Source organism: Chinchilla lanigera, unplaced genomic scaffold (assembly GCF_000276665.1).
Source record: "Chinchilla lanigera isolate Chin_1 unplaced genomic scaffold, ChiLan1.0 scaffold00020, whole genome shotgun sequence".
NCBI classification, from domain to species: Eukaryota; Metazoa; Chordata; class Mammalia; order Rodentia; family Chinchillidae; genus Chinchilla; species Chinchilla lanigera.
This window is the reverse complement of record NW_004955421.1, coordinates 8385205-8401295: the sequence shown is the minus strand read 5'-3', so window position 1 is coordinate 8401295 and position 16091 is coordinate 8385205. Positions and strand designations below refer to the sequence as shown.

At 42.6% G+C, this 16091-nt stretch overlaps 1 pseudogene; it reads left to right on the top strand.

Annotated features, from left to right (window-relative positions):
* The window catches only part of LOC102030431, a 44886-nt pseudogene that overhangs the window by 7045 nt on the left and 21750 nt on the right, over positions 1-16091 (top strand).

Here is a 16091-nt window from a genome sequence, read left to right as displayed (position 1 = left end):
ATTATCTCAGGCATTTTGTCACAGTAATAGAAAGCTAATTAATACACTGGCCTAAAAACATCATCAAGAACTTATATTCCTTTGTTTCCTACCCTGCCATCCTCAGTTTGTTGCTCTAACTTCATAGGATAGGTCTCTTCATGGTCTGAAGATGTCTGATGTCTCTTATATACCACATATGGAGAACATTCAGAGATAGAAAGGAAAATATACCTGTCTCATTTCCCTTTTAAAAAACAGCTTCCAAGATGATCCACAACAGATTCATTCCCCCAGCCCACTAGCCACATGCTCTTATTTAAACCACTTACCTGGCAGATGGATTGAGACCTCAAAGATCGGCTTAAGTGAGACAAGATGTATTCCTTAGGACTGTCTAAGGGGCTAGTCCTCCTGCTCCCCAAAATAAATGACATGGGTTGCTTGAAGGAAAGTGAACGAAACTGGATTTCTGACTTTGAAGACAAAAGGTTATGTAGAATTGCCACTGGGTAGAAAACTAACAGTGTCTGCCATTAAACCAGTGTGGGATGTGAGGGGGGAAGAGTTTCTGCCACACATCTGAGCTCAATGAATGATCACACTACACTTATGAGGTGGGTTTCCTGTCCTATTGCACAAATAAGAAACACAACATAGGATGCCCATAGATCTATCTTACTCCAAAGTCCTACTTACTGCACTGGGACTTGCTGTCTTGCTATTGACTACAATTATGGAGTGAAATGTCAGAATTATTTTTATAATTCCTCTGTATGGAGCTGGAGTGTAGCTCAGTGGTGGAATACTTGGTTAGCATGCATTTGATACCCAGCACTTAATGTCTATATCATATTTCCTCTGCTCATCTGGAGAACTTGATTTTTATGTCCCCATGGAAAAGCCTACCAGGTAGATACGGGTATGACTGTCCCATATGGACTGAGAGAAGCTGGTAAACTTGCTCCAGGTCACACACTAGTAAGTGGTAGAGTCAGGATTTAAACTGATGTCTAAATGGCCCCACTCCAGAGCTCCCTGTGTCTGTAATTGCCTTCCTTGTCCATGAACTGCTGCCCTTGTGTCTGCCATTCCAGAGTGATTATATTATCCTCACTGGATAGCCAGCTTCTTTATGTTAAAAAAATTAACACATTAAAGAAGATGGGGGAGCAGATTATATGTGTCACAAGATTTGTGTTTGCATACATTTCTTTCCCTCTATTTGAAATAGCTCCAGATTTTCTAAAAGAATTTTTGCTGTTTCAAAATGTCAGATTCATCCTAGCATGTGTGTTTTTGCTTCCCTGGTGGACAAGGGACTTATAGACAGGTGCAAAAATGCAGTCCACATTTGCAACCCAGAGCTCATCATTCAGTATGAGTTTTGATCCATGTAAGAAGGAATATTATGATGAAGGAGAATAGAAAGCTCCATCCATTTTTTTCAAGGTCCCGTCAGGTTGACATATTTAAAAAAAGAGACTTCAACTTGTCGCTCAGCTCTCAATTCACATGAATCATAACAGCCTCAACGTGGGGAAACAGCCTAGTTCTAGGAACTGGTAATAGAAGCTGAGGTTTGTCACCTTCCCGGCCACATTTCAAATCCCACTTAGGTGCTTGTTTGGGGCCATGTGATGGTGCATTCTTGACGTAGGGGGACTGAGCCGGGGGGTGTGGCTGTCTCAGTGGACAGATGTTCATGTCCCAAAGGCAGCCTGGCTGCCTGCATGAGAAGACCCTGAACAGAGGACAGAACGGAGAAGAATCTTTAATGGGGTGGCCTCCTCATCCCTTCAAGATGATATTTCTATGTCAGGGATCATAATATAGTAGTAATAATAAAAGCAGCTAACATCTACTAAGTACTTAGCTATAATTATTCTCACTGGGGTTGTTGCTATTGTTATTACACAATTTAAGTTAGATAATCATCAAAATACCCTCTAAGTAGCCATTATTCATACAACAAAATGTGAGACTTAGAGATTAGGCTGTGAGGGCAGAGACCCAGGTGTGACACTTTCCTTTCTGCCACCTCTTGGTGATCATGAAAGTCTCAGAAGTAACTTAAATTTGCTAGTCTTCAATCTTCCTCATCCATAAAGTGGAGACAATAATATTATCTGTTTCATAGAGTTGTTGGGAGGATTAAATGGGACCATGTATGCAAAGCACTTAATCACTTTGCATTTAATTGGCTTAGCTATTAAAAGTAAAGTACTGCAAATTCATATTAGCTCCACTGCCATTTCTGAGCCTTTAGAAAGAGCTGCACCAGTGAGAGTGGTGGCATACACCTGTGACCCCAGCATTCCCAGAGGCTGAGACAGGAGAATCACAAGTTTGAGCCTGCACAAGCAACTTAGTGATTTACCAAGACTGTCACAGAAAAAAAGTTGGGGATGTGGTTTAGTGGAAAGGCTCTGGGAATGGGGAGTGGTGCTTCTAGGGCCCCTTTCTCCACCTGCAAGAAAGCCAGGCATAGCTATACATATCTATAATCCCAGCACTTAGGGGACTGCAAATTTGAGGGCAACCTGAACTGTATAGCAAGACTCAGTCTCAAAAACAAAACAAAACAACAACAAAAAAAACCAAAACAGAAACAAAACAAAACAACCCACCAAAAAACAACAAACAAGCAAACAAATAAAAAACAGCCCTAGAAGAATCTGAGCTTTCCATTAGTGATGATGAGGAAGAAAGAAAAAAGAATGAATGAATCTCTAGGTACAAATCAGTTTAGTGCTCATGAACCATAAAATGTTACTCAGGTATCTCGCTTGGCAGATTTTACCTTGGCAAGGGCTTCATGGTGGAGGCGGTGGTAGGAAGGACACAGGAGGTCAAGAATTTTTTTTTTTTGGCTTTCATTTCTGCATGGATTTAGAACCACACATTTTCTCACCAGCAAGATCAAACAGATGGAAAAAAAAACTCAGACCAGTGCTTGACATGGTTCATGGGATCCTACTGTACAGCAGGGAGGAAGGAGAAATAAATCAAGGTATTTGCTGCCACAGCATTCATGTCTGAGGGAACAAGACAACATAAATCTTCCCTGTGAGCTGGGCCTTGAAATAGAGAAATTGCTACAAAATGAATATTCAGTCAGGAATGTCGGTGGCCTGGTTTTCTTAAGAATTGAGCTCCTTTGAAGGAAATAGGAAAAAAAAAATCTTGCCCATGGACTTGATTATCATTTGGGACAAACCCAGTAACCCTGCTTTGAGATCCGAGCTTCTTTCTCCCCTCCTACCCACTTTCCTCTGTACTAACACCTACTGTGGCTAACGCTGCACCAAGCACTGGGCTACCTCCCACAGGACATCCGTCATGGCTCTGATACAGTGCCTGCCCTCAAGCAGTAGTCTAATGGGAGAGACAGAGACCCTGAACGAATGTTTTCGCCAGCTGTCATACTAAGAAGGAAAGGGCTCAGATACATAAGGATAAATGTGAGGGAGGATCAACCACACCTAGTCTGGGGGTTCAGGGCCAATCTCTCTAAGGGAGTGATATTTGAACCGAGGCTTGAAGAGTAAGCAGAAATTAGCCAGGAGAAGAGTGGGTGGTGGGGATGTGGCTGGAGAACTTGGTGTTTTCGAGAAGTGAAGAAATGGCCAGCGGCTGACGTTCAGAACTTGAAGAGGCAAGTGATGTGATGGGCTGGTGGGGAGGGCAGGAGCTGGGGCTGGCCCACTTTCCTCCCACGTTGTAGGCTGTTTACCTCTTCTATGCCCCGTGTTCAGAGGGAGAAGGCAGGCCCTCCCTCCCTCTCCTGGGACATAACCATCAGTGCCAGTGGAACAGTCCCATGGGCCCAGCTGAGGTTCCTGCTGGAGCTTCGTAGTGCCGAGTGGGTCTCTGGCTGCGTGGGTCTCATCTCACCTTCGCCTGGGCTGTACGGCCTTCTCCTAGGAGCTCGGCTACCCCAGCACCAAGACCAGTGGCTTCTTCGTGGAGATGTCTCAGGAGGCTCGGTTCAGTTACTGCAGTGTCTGATTTACCCTCCTTGCGACCAGCATTTTCTGTGATTGTGTGCTCCCCTAAGAAAACCAAGCCCCCACTTCCGCCCCAGATCCAGTAACTGGTTCCCTCTCTCATTATCATTCATCACAATGAAAACAGCTACTGTCTGGGATCTCTTAATCAGTTCAAAAAGCTAGATTTGATTCTGTGGCTGCCCCATTCCAGTGCTCCAGGGTGCAAAGATGAGCAGAACGGTATGGGGCCCTGTTCCTGAGAATCTATCCATGTTATACTGTGATCTCACCAAATCTTCACAACAAGCCCATGTCTAGGAAGTATTTTACTAGTGCTCATTGTATAATTGGAGAAATTGAGTCACAGAGAGATTTAATGATGAGCCCAGTGTCTCATTTCTGATCAATTGGCAGAGTTTGGATTTAAATCACCCTGGATGGAGAACCCAAGTTCTAAACTGCAACTTTCTCTTCCCTCTACCCACTCCCCTGTGAAGTATCCTGAGACTGTGGTTCTTCTACAGCTGGCGCTTTGTCTAGGATATAGAATGGTGCTCTACACTGTCGCTCTTCTGCAGCTCCAACTCACCTTGCTGTTCTCACAAGCCCAGTTATCTGTTTTTTTTGTCTGTTTGAGACAGGGCCTCGCTGTGCAGTTCAGGCCGGCTATGAGCTCACTTTGTAGCCCAGGCTGGTCTCGAACTCCCAACGATCTTCCTCCCTCAGCCTCCTGAGTGCTGGGATTATAGGCATGCGCCACCACGCCCGGCAAGCCCCTTTATCTTTTTTTTTTTTTCCGGTACCGGGAATTGAACTCACGACCTCGCGCTTGCCAGGCAGACGCTGTGCCGCTGAGCTAAATCCCCAGCCCCGAGCCCCATTGTCTTGTAGGGCTTCTCTGTCCAACTCATCTGTTGGCCTAGTTTCTTCCCATCCCCATGTATTTCCCCCGGAATGTGGTTTCACTTATTGCACAGCCTCAGCCAACGGTCAGAGGGGCAGGTTTGTTTGTTTTCTGGCGTTACCAGCCCTTCTCAGTCCACTCCACTTGCCTTCTGCTGACCATTTAATTTCTATCCAAGAGATACAGTATATTGTGGACATCCAAAGAACTACTAGAAGACCTGAAGTTCTCCTAAGACTTGTGACTTCTGGAAAGTATTTCTTAAAGAGGATGGCACCATCCTTTGGGGATGCTTGCTTGTGAGGGTACTTTGGGTTGTCACAAGGACCGCAAGAGTGTGGGGCTGGGAATGGGGAAGCCTGGCATCCTCCTGGTTTGGGGGTTCAGTGTGAGACCGGCTGTGGGGCAAAGAACTCTCTGGTGTCCTCTAAGATTTGACATGTCCCACAGACATTTGCACGGTGGAAAACTTAGTTTTCATTTTCTGAACCTAGGCATGGTTCAGAATGCCAAGCTTCCCGGGAATGCTATCGCTATACCAGTGGAAAGAAATCTCCAGGACTTGACCAAGGCTTGTCTGTTATTTCAGAAAATGATGTCATTGACCACAGCACCACACTTTTATCTGATTTACCAGTGACATACAATAGTATCCGTTTTTACTTGTAGCTCCTTTGTTCATGGAGATCTTGTGTAGACCTATTTAAGTGTTATTTTGAAATAGAATATTTAAAGTGAAAGGGTAAAGAAGTATTCAGCTGAATATTGTCTCACATCTCTGAAATCTGGATTTAGTCATCGAAAGTATGACATCACATCTTCTTCTTCTTTTTTTTTTTGGTCTTTTTGAGATAGGTCTCGCTATGCAGTTCAGGCTGTCCTTGAGCTCACTTTGTAGCCCAGGCTGGCCTCAAACTTGCAACGATCCTCCTGCCTCAGCCTCCCAAGTGCTGGGATTATAGGCATGTGCCACCACGCCAGGCCTACATCTTTTTCTATAGTGATAGCTATGCTTAAGTATTTTCACACTGAAATATATATCAGAGTACAAAGTACTTTCTTTTATTTCTCCTTCACATGACAGAGCTTTATATTAATTTTTAGGATATATGTGGTAGGTAGATTATACTATGCTTGAATTTCAATTCAGGATAATACAGGCAATAGTTCAGAAATCCTTGTTTTAAGAGATGGGGACTGGGAAGGACACTTGCATCAAAGCCTCTTCGGCAATCAGTGGCTCATTTTACTGGCGATTGTGGCTACAGAGATTTTGTTATTTTCCTATTGGATCTATGTTTTGAGGCAAGAGTTTAATTTGCTTGTCTCTGCCACTCAGTAGTTGAGAATTTTCTAGGGTTTTGCTCATTGCAGAAGATTTTGATTTTTGAAGACTCCACAGTTTTCGGAGCCAATTGGGTGACCAATGTGGTGATCAAACTACATGATGATCTGCTTGGTTATCAAATGAGGACATCCTTGGGGCGGGGATTGGGTGCTATCTATTTTTGCTTTCCCGTCTCTAGCATTCATTACATAGCAGGTTTTCAGTGTGATTTGAGTAGAATTGTGTTAAACAGACAATGTGAACTTGGTGTAAGAAACCTGAATTAATGTATAGCTGTCATACTGAATTTAAGTAACATAAAAGTGGATATTATATCAGATAATAGAATCTGCTACCCTGGATGTTACTAAAAAAATTTAAAGATGGTGTAGCCTGGTCATAGCCCTGTCAGAGTGGGTGCTGGTTAAGACCAGCTGGTAAACCCACAATGCTGCATTTTAATTGAATATTCTCTTTCTGTCCTTTCGGGAAACCCTACATCCCACAGGTTAACTATTAGAAATAATGGTAGACTCAGAAAGTTCTCCTCTCTCTATAGCAAACATTATTAAAAGTCTGGTGAGTATTCTTTTAGACTTAAAATGTATCCATGGAAGTCAGGGCAGGGGAAATGGACTTGTTCTTGAAGAATGAGATATATTTTAATATATTTATTCAATTTATAAAAATGAGATTTATATCAGAATACTAATCTACAATGTATTCTTTTTCACTTCCTATTTCATAACACATTAGAAGCACTTTGTGATCAAGTGTTTTGAGTGGCTTGGCTGTGCAGGAAATTCCAAAGTGCATGTTGCCAAAACCATTTTGAAGAAAAGAGTAGATTACCAAAGGGACAATTTCCATGGGAAAATATGCCTGGAGATACATGAGTTCTTATGAATTCACTTTCTTCTCTTTTTTGAAACATACTAGAGTTTTGCATTTGGTATATCTGAGTTTAAATTCCAGTGTAAATTTGTGTTCTAGTGTGGGAGATAAGCACTGAGCAAGTAAACAAAAAAGCAACAACATCAGCATCACTCTCAACTCTGGTCCCTGTTCTGAAAGATAAGCAGCAGGAAGGCTTCGACCCGACACAAGGAGACACTTTAGATAGCTAGCCTCCGAGGAGGCCACCCCTGAACTGAGACCCGAGAGCACGCACAGGTCCTGGGGAAGGAGTTAGCCCTGAGTGTTTGAAGAGCTGCGCAAGGGATGAAAACTTCCTTTGCTCACCAGGAAGCCTTTGGAGGTGGGACCAGAAGGTCTAGCTTGAAGTGTCTCACAGTCTGTCACAAAAATTCAGATTTTATTGTAAGATGAGTGGCTTGTTCTGATTTAGTTTTAAAAGATCTCTGTAACTGTTGTTTAGACAAAGACAAAGACTGAAGCATGGAGAGCAGCTAGGACCAATTGCCATTGTCCAGACTCAAGGGGAAGGCAGCTTGGAGCGGGAGATGGTGTGGAAATGAGAAGAGTACGTTTTTTCAGAGGTTGAACCAACAGGATTTGCTGAGAGAGTGATTCAAGGTGTGTGTGTGTGTGTGTGTGTGCGCGTGTGTGTGTAAAGGAATGCCTGAATCGCAGTGTGTGGGATTTGGGACTGAATAAGGATAGTGGTGCCATTCATAGAAATGAAGACGGTAGGAAAGGAACAAGTTTGATAGGCAGAGGGGTCAGGGAAGTGAGTTCTCTTTTGGTTGAATTAATTTTGAAATGCCTATCTGACACTAGGTGGGCATCACATTGTATTTGTAGCTCCACAGATGAGTTTAATCTGGAGATGTAAATTTCAGAGTAACATATATAGACATATAGATGTATTTAAAGATAGATAGATTTAAAACCACAGGAGCTGACATGAAATGGTGGTTTTATTTTCCAGTTTTTAGACATCTTTTTTTGCAAAGTTTCTGAGTGATGATAAAAAGAACTTAAAGAAAGGGAGGAGGGAGAGGAGAAGAGAGGAGGAGAGAGAAGGAGGGAGGACAGAGAAGGTGATGGGAAGGAAGGGGAGGGAATGGAGGAAGGGGAGGAGAAGAGAAGATTCACATATCATCCATTCATGTTGTCTTGCAACCAAGCAAATGTTTGGCTTTTGCATGCATAGCAGATGCCCTTTTATGAAACATGGGACATGCACACCACCTGCTGGTCATTTCTTAGCATTTTCTGATATGACCAAGGTAGAAATTTTCTAGCGCATCAAATGTACAGACGGTCTCCAATTTACAATGGCTCAGCTTAAGATTTTTTGACTTTATGATGATAGGAAAGCAATGCACATTCAGTAGAAACTGTAGGGTGTTGGTTTGTTTGTTTGTTTTTTGAGACAGGATCATACTCTGTAGTCCAGGCTGGCCTTGAACTTGTGGGGATCCTCCTGCCTCAGCCTCCCAAGTGCTGGGATTACAGGTGTGCACCACCATGCCTGGCAGTACAGTTTGGTTTTGAAGTTGATCCTTTCCAAGACCAAGTGCAGGAAGACACACTGTTCCTCTTCCTGTCATGGTCACACTGAGCAGAGGCAGTGAGCTGCAGCTCCCAGTCAATCATGCGATCCTGGGAGAAACACCTGAGACCTTACACAGCTATGTTACTGAGCTAGGGAGTACGGTGCATTAGGTAGATCAGATGCATTTTCAGTGATGATATTTTCAACTACAATAGGATTATCAAAACATAACTATATAGCAAGGCCAAGGGCATAGGGGTATAACATAGAAACAAAAGTCAAGGGTACTTGTAAAATAGCATACATCACTCTCTGGGGAGATCAGAGTTACTGTGGGTGTGGCGGGATAGTGGAAAGAACCTGAATTTGGAACAGAGAGAGAATCAGACTTGAATCTTACCTTAATTAAACCAGAGGCCAGGATCCTACCCTTTAGACTCTAGAGCAGCCTGTCCAGCAAAACATCCTGGATGATGGAAACATTCTATATCTGCAGTACACAGCGAAATAGACACAAATCTCATGTGGCTGTTGAACACTTAAACATGGTGTTACGGTTGGTGTCTGGATGTCCCCCAAAGCCTCATGCAGTCATGGGGCGGGTTTCCAGAGTTTATGATTGATTCATGGTCCAATGTTGGAATTATGGGTGTGAGGGCTACACCCGCCCTGGGGCCGGTAGTTTGCGTACAGTGTAAGGGAGGGAAAGAGGCTGCTTGCTGCTCCTCACTTTTGCTCTTGTTGCTTTTGCTGTGTTCCCCCACCATGAACTGTTGCCCTCTGGCATGTGCCACTCTGCTTTGGAGCCAGCTGATTATAGACTGAAACCTCCACAAACTGTGAGCTAAATAAGCCTTTCTTTCCCTAATTTTCTCTCCCTAGTTTCTCTCAGCAATGAGAGAAAAGTAACCAAGACACATGGCTATGGCGACTAAGGAATTGTTAATTTTAACTATTTTCAATTTAAATAGCCGGTATGGCTAGTAGCTTCTGTACTGGACAGCATGGTTCTAAAGACTCAATTTCCTCCTGTGTACAATGGGAATAACATCTAGCTACAAGTTGTTATGTTCACTGATTGAGATCATTTGGGAAAATATCTAACACCATGCATGCCTTATAACAGGCAGTGGAGAAATATACATGTGAACATACATCCAATGGAATCAGTAGATCATTCCACCCACACCCCTCCACCTATCACTAAAGTTTTCTTTACTGTCTTACTGTGAATTCAAAAAGAAAAACAGGGAATATGCATTAGTACCACAAGTTGGATTCTTTTTAAAAACATTCTGTTTGAACTGAATCAGTCAGTGTGGTGTTTTGTATTCTTCCCTCTCTCTGAGACGGGAGACTGCCTCGTCTTATGGTGAGAAAGTCATCCTAGTCAATGAATAATCAAAGGCAAAGCCAAGCAGATGATAAAATTTGGCCGCCATCCTGCGAAGCCACCCACTAAGCAAAGTTGAATAAATCTGTTCAGGCTTAGCATATTTTTCAGGGTAATTGGTTGCAGTTTTCTCAGACTCTTTGATTGGTTAACTTTACCCTGGGCTCATTCCAAGCTCATAAAACAGAGAATGAAGTAAGTTTCTGATTTCAGTTTAAGTTTCTGGGAGGGGCCACAGTATTAGCTCTGACAACACTGGGAGCACGGAATGTTTGTTCAGGCTTCTTTCTCCTGAATGCTGCCAGCATTTGGGCTCCTGTAATTTTCCTAAATGGGTTTCTTCTCCTCAGTGAGGCCCACAGGTGATGGGAGAGAGCATCACAAATGCCAGGTGATTAACTACAGTTCAGGTGTGCAGGCTGTGAGCGTGTCAAACCATGGGCCCAGGAACTGTAAAGGTAAATGAGAGGTGCACTTCAGATATCACTAGCTCTGTGGATTTAAAGCCAGGAGATTTGGGTTCAAGTTTTATCTTCTCTGCAGTGTGACCTTAACACTGTTCTGAGCCTGTCTTGTCAGTAAAATGGACCTAATGTTAGCCAGCTCCACAGACTCTTGTGGGGAGAAATAATACCACTGAGCACCAGGCACAGTGCCTGGTATGTGGTAAGGACGTAAGAAAGAGTGGTGAGTGTCTTGTGGTCCCTTTTTAGTGTGGTACAGCTATGCTTTTGAGGAAAATTAAAACCCATGGCATAGTGCGTTTGTATTCTCCATCGTTTTGGGTAGTATTGCACTCCTCCCAGTTTATTTCAAAGTTCTAACCCCCAGTACCTCAGGATGTGACTGTATTTGGGAAGCTGGTCTTTAATAAAATAAAGTTAAAATGAGATTAGGATGGATCCTAATCCAGTGTGACTTGATTCCCTGCAATAAGAAGAAATTTGGACAAAGACAATTATGGAGGGAAGATTCTGTGAAGAACAGCTGTAAAGACAGTGTACCATAAGTCCAGGATAGAGACCTCAGAAAAATCCTGCTTTGCTGAAACTTTGATCTTAGAATCCCAGCCTCCGGAATTGTGAGGAAGTACATTTTTGTTGTTTAATCCTCCCATCCGTGGTACCTTGTTATGGCAACCCCAGCAAACCAACACATTCACTCAGTTTGATACGCACTCAGTTTTTAAGCAAGTACTTTTTATATTTACTCTGTCCAGATTCTAGGGAGAGAGGGGAATAATACAAAGTCCCCACACTCGTGGAATACACGTTTTGGTCAAGCACATAAGCAAGATAATTCCCAGTGATCGTGTAAAGGCCCCAAGGCAGAAGTGAGTTTGGAGGGTAGAAGAGTGGCAACCCATGTTGTTGAGTAAGCTGAGTGAGGCAGAAAGGATGTAAGAGAAGGTTGGGAGGCAGGCAGGGTGGACTCAGGTTACCAACTTCAGGATTTTTTTTTCCCTCCAGTACTAGGGACTGAACCTAGGGTTGTTGCAACACTAGCTTCCCCCCAGCCTCCCTTTTTGAGACAGTGTCTCACTAAATTGTCCAAATGGGCCTTAAACGTGTACTCCTCCTCCTTCAGCTTCCGGACTAGCTGGGATTGTAGATGTGTTCCACTGTGCCTGGTTCACCTTCACATTTCTGTGACTATTTGATTAATGGAGAGTCAGACTCCTTGGTCACTACTGTCTGCACAAACACCATGATTCTTTTTTAGTGGATCCAGGAATGTTGTAGATCACCTACCACTTGGACCTTCCTTCAGGAAAGGATTATTCCCTAGGTGTTGGGAGTGACTCAGGAAGACAGCCATCTGCTGCCGCCCACTTGGGGGTGAATCAGCTGGCGAAAGCTGTCTTGCCCTAGGTTGTGCTTCTTTCTTGCAGCCCACATCCACTGGCAAAGAAATGTGGCAGCCTGAAGATTGATCCCTTGCTTCAACTGAGAACAACTCAGAGGGGCCAGCGCAGCTTCCACGATGCCTATGGGGTAGGCTGAGACCTTTTAAAAACTACCCTGCTAGATCAGTGTGGTGGCAAATTCCTGTGATCCCAGCACTTGAAAGGCTGATGCAGGAGGAGCTCAAGTTTGAGATCAGCCTGGCTATACTGCAAGACCTTCTGTAAAGTCATCTGTAAAGATGACTACTTTACAGATCAACCTCTCTCTCCAGTCTTTTGGTCTTGGGGACCAATGCTGTCCCCAAGAACACTACCTCAAATATCCTGCTGTTAACCTCCTTCACAGACTGTGTCCCTCTGGAGCCCCACTGTGACAGTGCCCCTGTTGAAAGGTAAGCAGAGGAGAAGAACCAGCAAATGCAGATCTTCAAGGCTTTAAATAAATAGATAGCTGTATGCCAGGCAACTGTGAAACAATGACTCACAAACCATGGTTTTTAGAACAGTTCATGACTTCTCTAGCAGTGATCCTCATATTCACAATCCCTTTAGATGGTCCTTTATTCATGGACCATCTCCATGACCCTGAAATTGTGGCTTCAACTATTTGGACCAATGACAAACAGTTGATTCAAACGGAGTCATCTCTAGGTCATCCAGCAGCAAAACAGGTGGCCTCTTCCAAGTGCTCCATCAGACACCCTCTTTTCACCTATCTAGACCCCTGTTGCATTGTATATATATATTTTTTACCTTGGCTCTATAGCTACACTGCCTCCTGTGACATTCCCTTCCCTAACACACATTATATGCTATTGCCTACAATAATCTATATCCTCCTCCTCCCATACCTCTATTCCCTTTGGCTAGCAAATAACTATATATCCTTTATCCCTAAAGTTGCTTTGTTAAAGAATCAGTCCCTTTCCACTCCTTAATTTGATGCTTTTTGTAGTTTTCTTCCCAGCACTTGGCCAATTTATAAACCTCTATTAGTGAATGTCCAGTTAGTGTCTGTGTATGCCACTAAGCTACAAGGTAATTTAAGAGTGGAATCTAGTTCTCCATGGTTCACCATTATATTCTCAACCTCCAGCAAGTGCTAGTAACATAAACACCACCCAACAGTGACTGTTGAGTAACTCATAGGGATTTTTTTAATACAATACTTTGAAAAAGGGTAGTTTTTAATCAGAAAGTAGAAGGATGTTCCCTGTTCTTGGCTAGACAAAGTCAATATTGCCGAAATGGCCATACTTCTAAACTTACAGATTTAAGGCAATCCCAATGAATATATCAACAACATTCATCACAGAACTAGAAAGAACAATCCTAAAATTCATATGGGAGTAGAAGAGACCCAAAATAGCAAAAGCAATCTGGGGCAACAAAAGCAAATCAGAAAGCAACACAATCTCAGATTTTAAGTTATTGAAAGGTATTACAGAGCTACAGTGATAAAAACAGCATGGTACTGGCACAAAAGCAAATATGTGGATCAACGAAACAGAATAGAGGACTAGAAACAATCCCAGGTGCATTCAGCTACGTGATCTTTAACAAAAGGACCAAAAACATACATTGAAGAAAAGATAGCCTCTTGAGCATGTAATGCTGGGAAAAGTGGCTATCCACATGCAGAAGATTGAATCTAGATTCATATCTCTATGTACTAAGCTAAAATCAAAATAGACCAAAGATCTAAATATTAAAACAGAAACACTTAATCTGCCTGAAGATAAAATAGGTAAAACCCTTAAGGACATAGGGCTAGGAAAGCACTTCCTGAACAGAATCCCAATTGCACAAGAAATAACATCAAGAATCAACAAATGGGATTATATCAAATTAAAAAGACTCTGCATAGCAAAAGAAAAATTAACAAAGTCAAGACAACCTACAAAATGGGAAAAATTTTGGCAGCTATTCCTCAGACAGAAGACTAATATCTAGAATATTTAAAGAACTGAAAAAAAAATGGACACCTCAAAATAAAAGACCCAATCAAACTGAGCAGCTAGAATGCACAGACAATTCTCAGAAGAAGTTCAAATGGCCGAGAGAGAGAGAGAGAGAGAGAGAGAGAGAGAGAGAGAGAAAATTTTCCACCTCTGTGGCCATTACAGAAATGCAAATTAAAACAACACTGAGATTTCATCTTACTTCAGAATGAATGGCTCTTATCAAGAAGTCAAACAATAGCAAATTCTGGCAAGGCTGAGGGGGAAAGGAAGCCTTCTACATGTTGGTGAGAGGGTAAACTAGGACAACCACCAAGAAAATCAGTATCAAGATTTTTAGAGAATTACAAATCAAAATTCTTTTTGACCCAGCTATTTTCCTTTTAGATATTATCCCTAAGGAACTGAAGATATCATATTATAGTGATACATGCGTACAGATGTATACAGCAGCACAGTTCATAATAGCTAAACCTTGGAAGTGGCCTGTATGTCCATCAGCAGATGCATGGATAAAGAAAAGGTAGCATTTATACACAGTGAAGTATGACCCTGCTATAAAGAAGAGCAGATTTGAGTTATTTGTAGGAAAATGAATGCACCTTGAGACAATAATAATGTTAAAATGTGAAATAAGTCAAACATAAAAACTAAGTAGCTCAGGGTTTCCCTTATATGAGAAAACCAAAATATAAATATAGAGCAAAATAAAAGATGGGTAATAGGAATACAGGTCTCTGTAAAAGGAAAGAAAACCAAAAGGCTGAGGAGGTAGGAGGAAAGAGAGGGGAAAGGATGAAAAGGGAATTAAAGTGTGTTATGTACATGTGCAAACTTTCCATGATGAATGTGATTATTATGTACTGCAAACGTGTACTAATAAAAATTTAAAAATAAAACCTGGAAAAAAAATTTTAAAGAAAGAAAACAAAAGACATAAGCCAAGCATGGTGTTGTACACCTGTAAACTCAGCATTCTGGGAGGCTGAGGAAGGAGAACTGCAAGTTCAAAGCCAACTTGAACATTTTAGCCATTTAGAGAGACCTTGCCTCAAAATATATAAAGCCATCCAGGCATGGCAGTTGTTGCTTCCATACACATACCTACACAAAATGACCAACTCAATTTTTCTGACGTGTAAGCATTCAAACTTGAGGAGTTCTGCAGTTATGGTACGGTTGGCAATGGAAGTCCACATGACACATCCTCCTGAAAAACATACCACACAACACTAAGTAGTGTAGTCTTGCTATCAACATCGGTAGGCTCACTGACCTCAATTGCATACCATGGTGACTGATTAATTCTAACTATTGTGCCTCAAAATACTCTGCTGTTTCATTGGTTTGACTAGATATGGTGCTAGTCAAAAGGGAAACACATGCCACCTTTTGAATTACAGCTTCTCCTAAAGGTCATAATAATTGTCCTGAGCAGAAGGCAAGATCAGCTCTTTGCCAACAGTAAAGGGCTTCTTCATGTTAGCAATGTGATTAGCTACAAAAAATGTTGTTCTCAGTGCAACCACACTTGATGAAGTTGTGCCTTTCAGCAACTACTTCTATTCTTTGTGTTTATGGTTTTAAAAAAACCACTTCAAAAGCTTATTTTTTAATTCAGGGCGCATGGTCTTGAAGCATCTCTACATATTACACAGAGTGGACTTGGAGAATGGGACCATCTGTTGCAATGAACCCATACCTAGGACTTCTGCTATTTTCCTTTAAATTCAACTTCTTTTTTGGCAGTCTTAGAGTATTCTGCTGCTTGATCACTGGGTCTTTCCCGTTTTTCAAAGATGCTTTCCATGAAGGAGAATAAGTGCTCAATTCTGACTTAAAACCTGCCACAAGGTGACTACTGGCCTCAGCCACAGTGTGTCTGCCTTGGCTGGGCTGAATCCCGGGCATCTTCAGGAAGCCGGGTGAGTCGCGGCGGCTCCTCCCTGACCAGCGTGCAAGGCAGGCAGAACCCCGGGCATCCTCTGGGGCCTTGGTGGCTGCTAGCCACACCCATAGTGTGTCTGCTGGGGCTGGGCTGAATGCCAGACACCTTTAGGAACTCCGGTGAGCCACTCTGGTGCCTCTGCCACTAGTGTGTGAGGCACGTGGATCCCTGGACAACTTCTGGGGCCTTGGTGGTCACTGCCAGAACAACTCGCACCTCC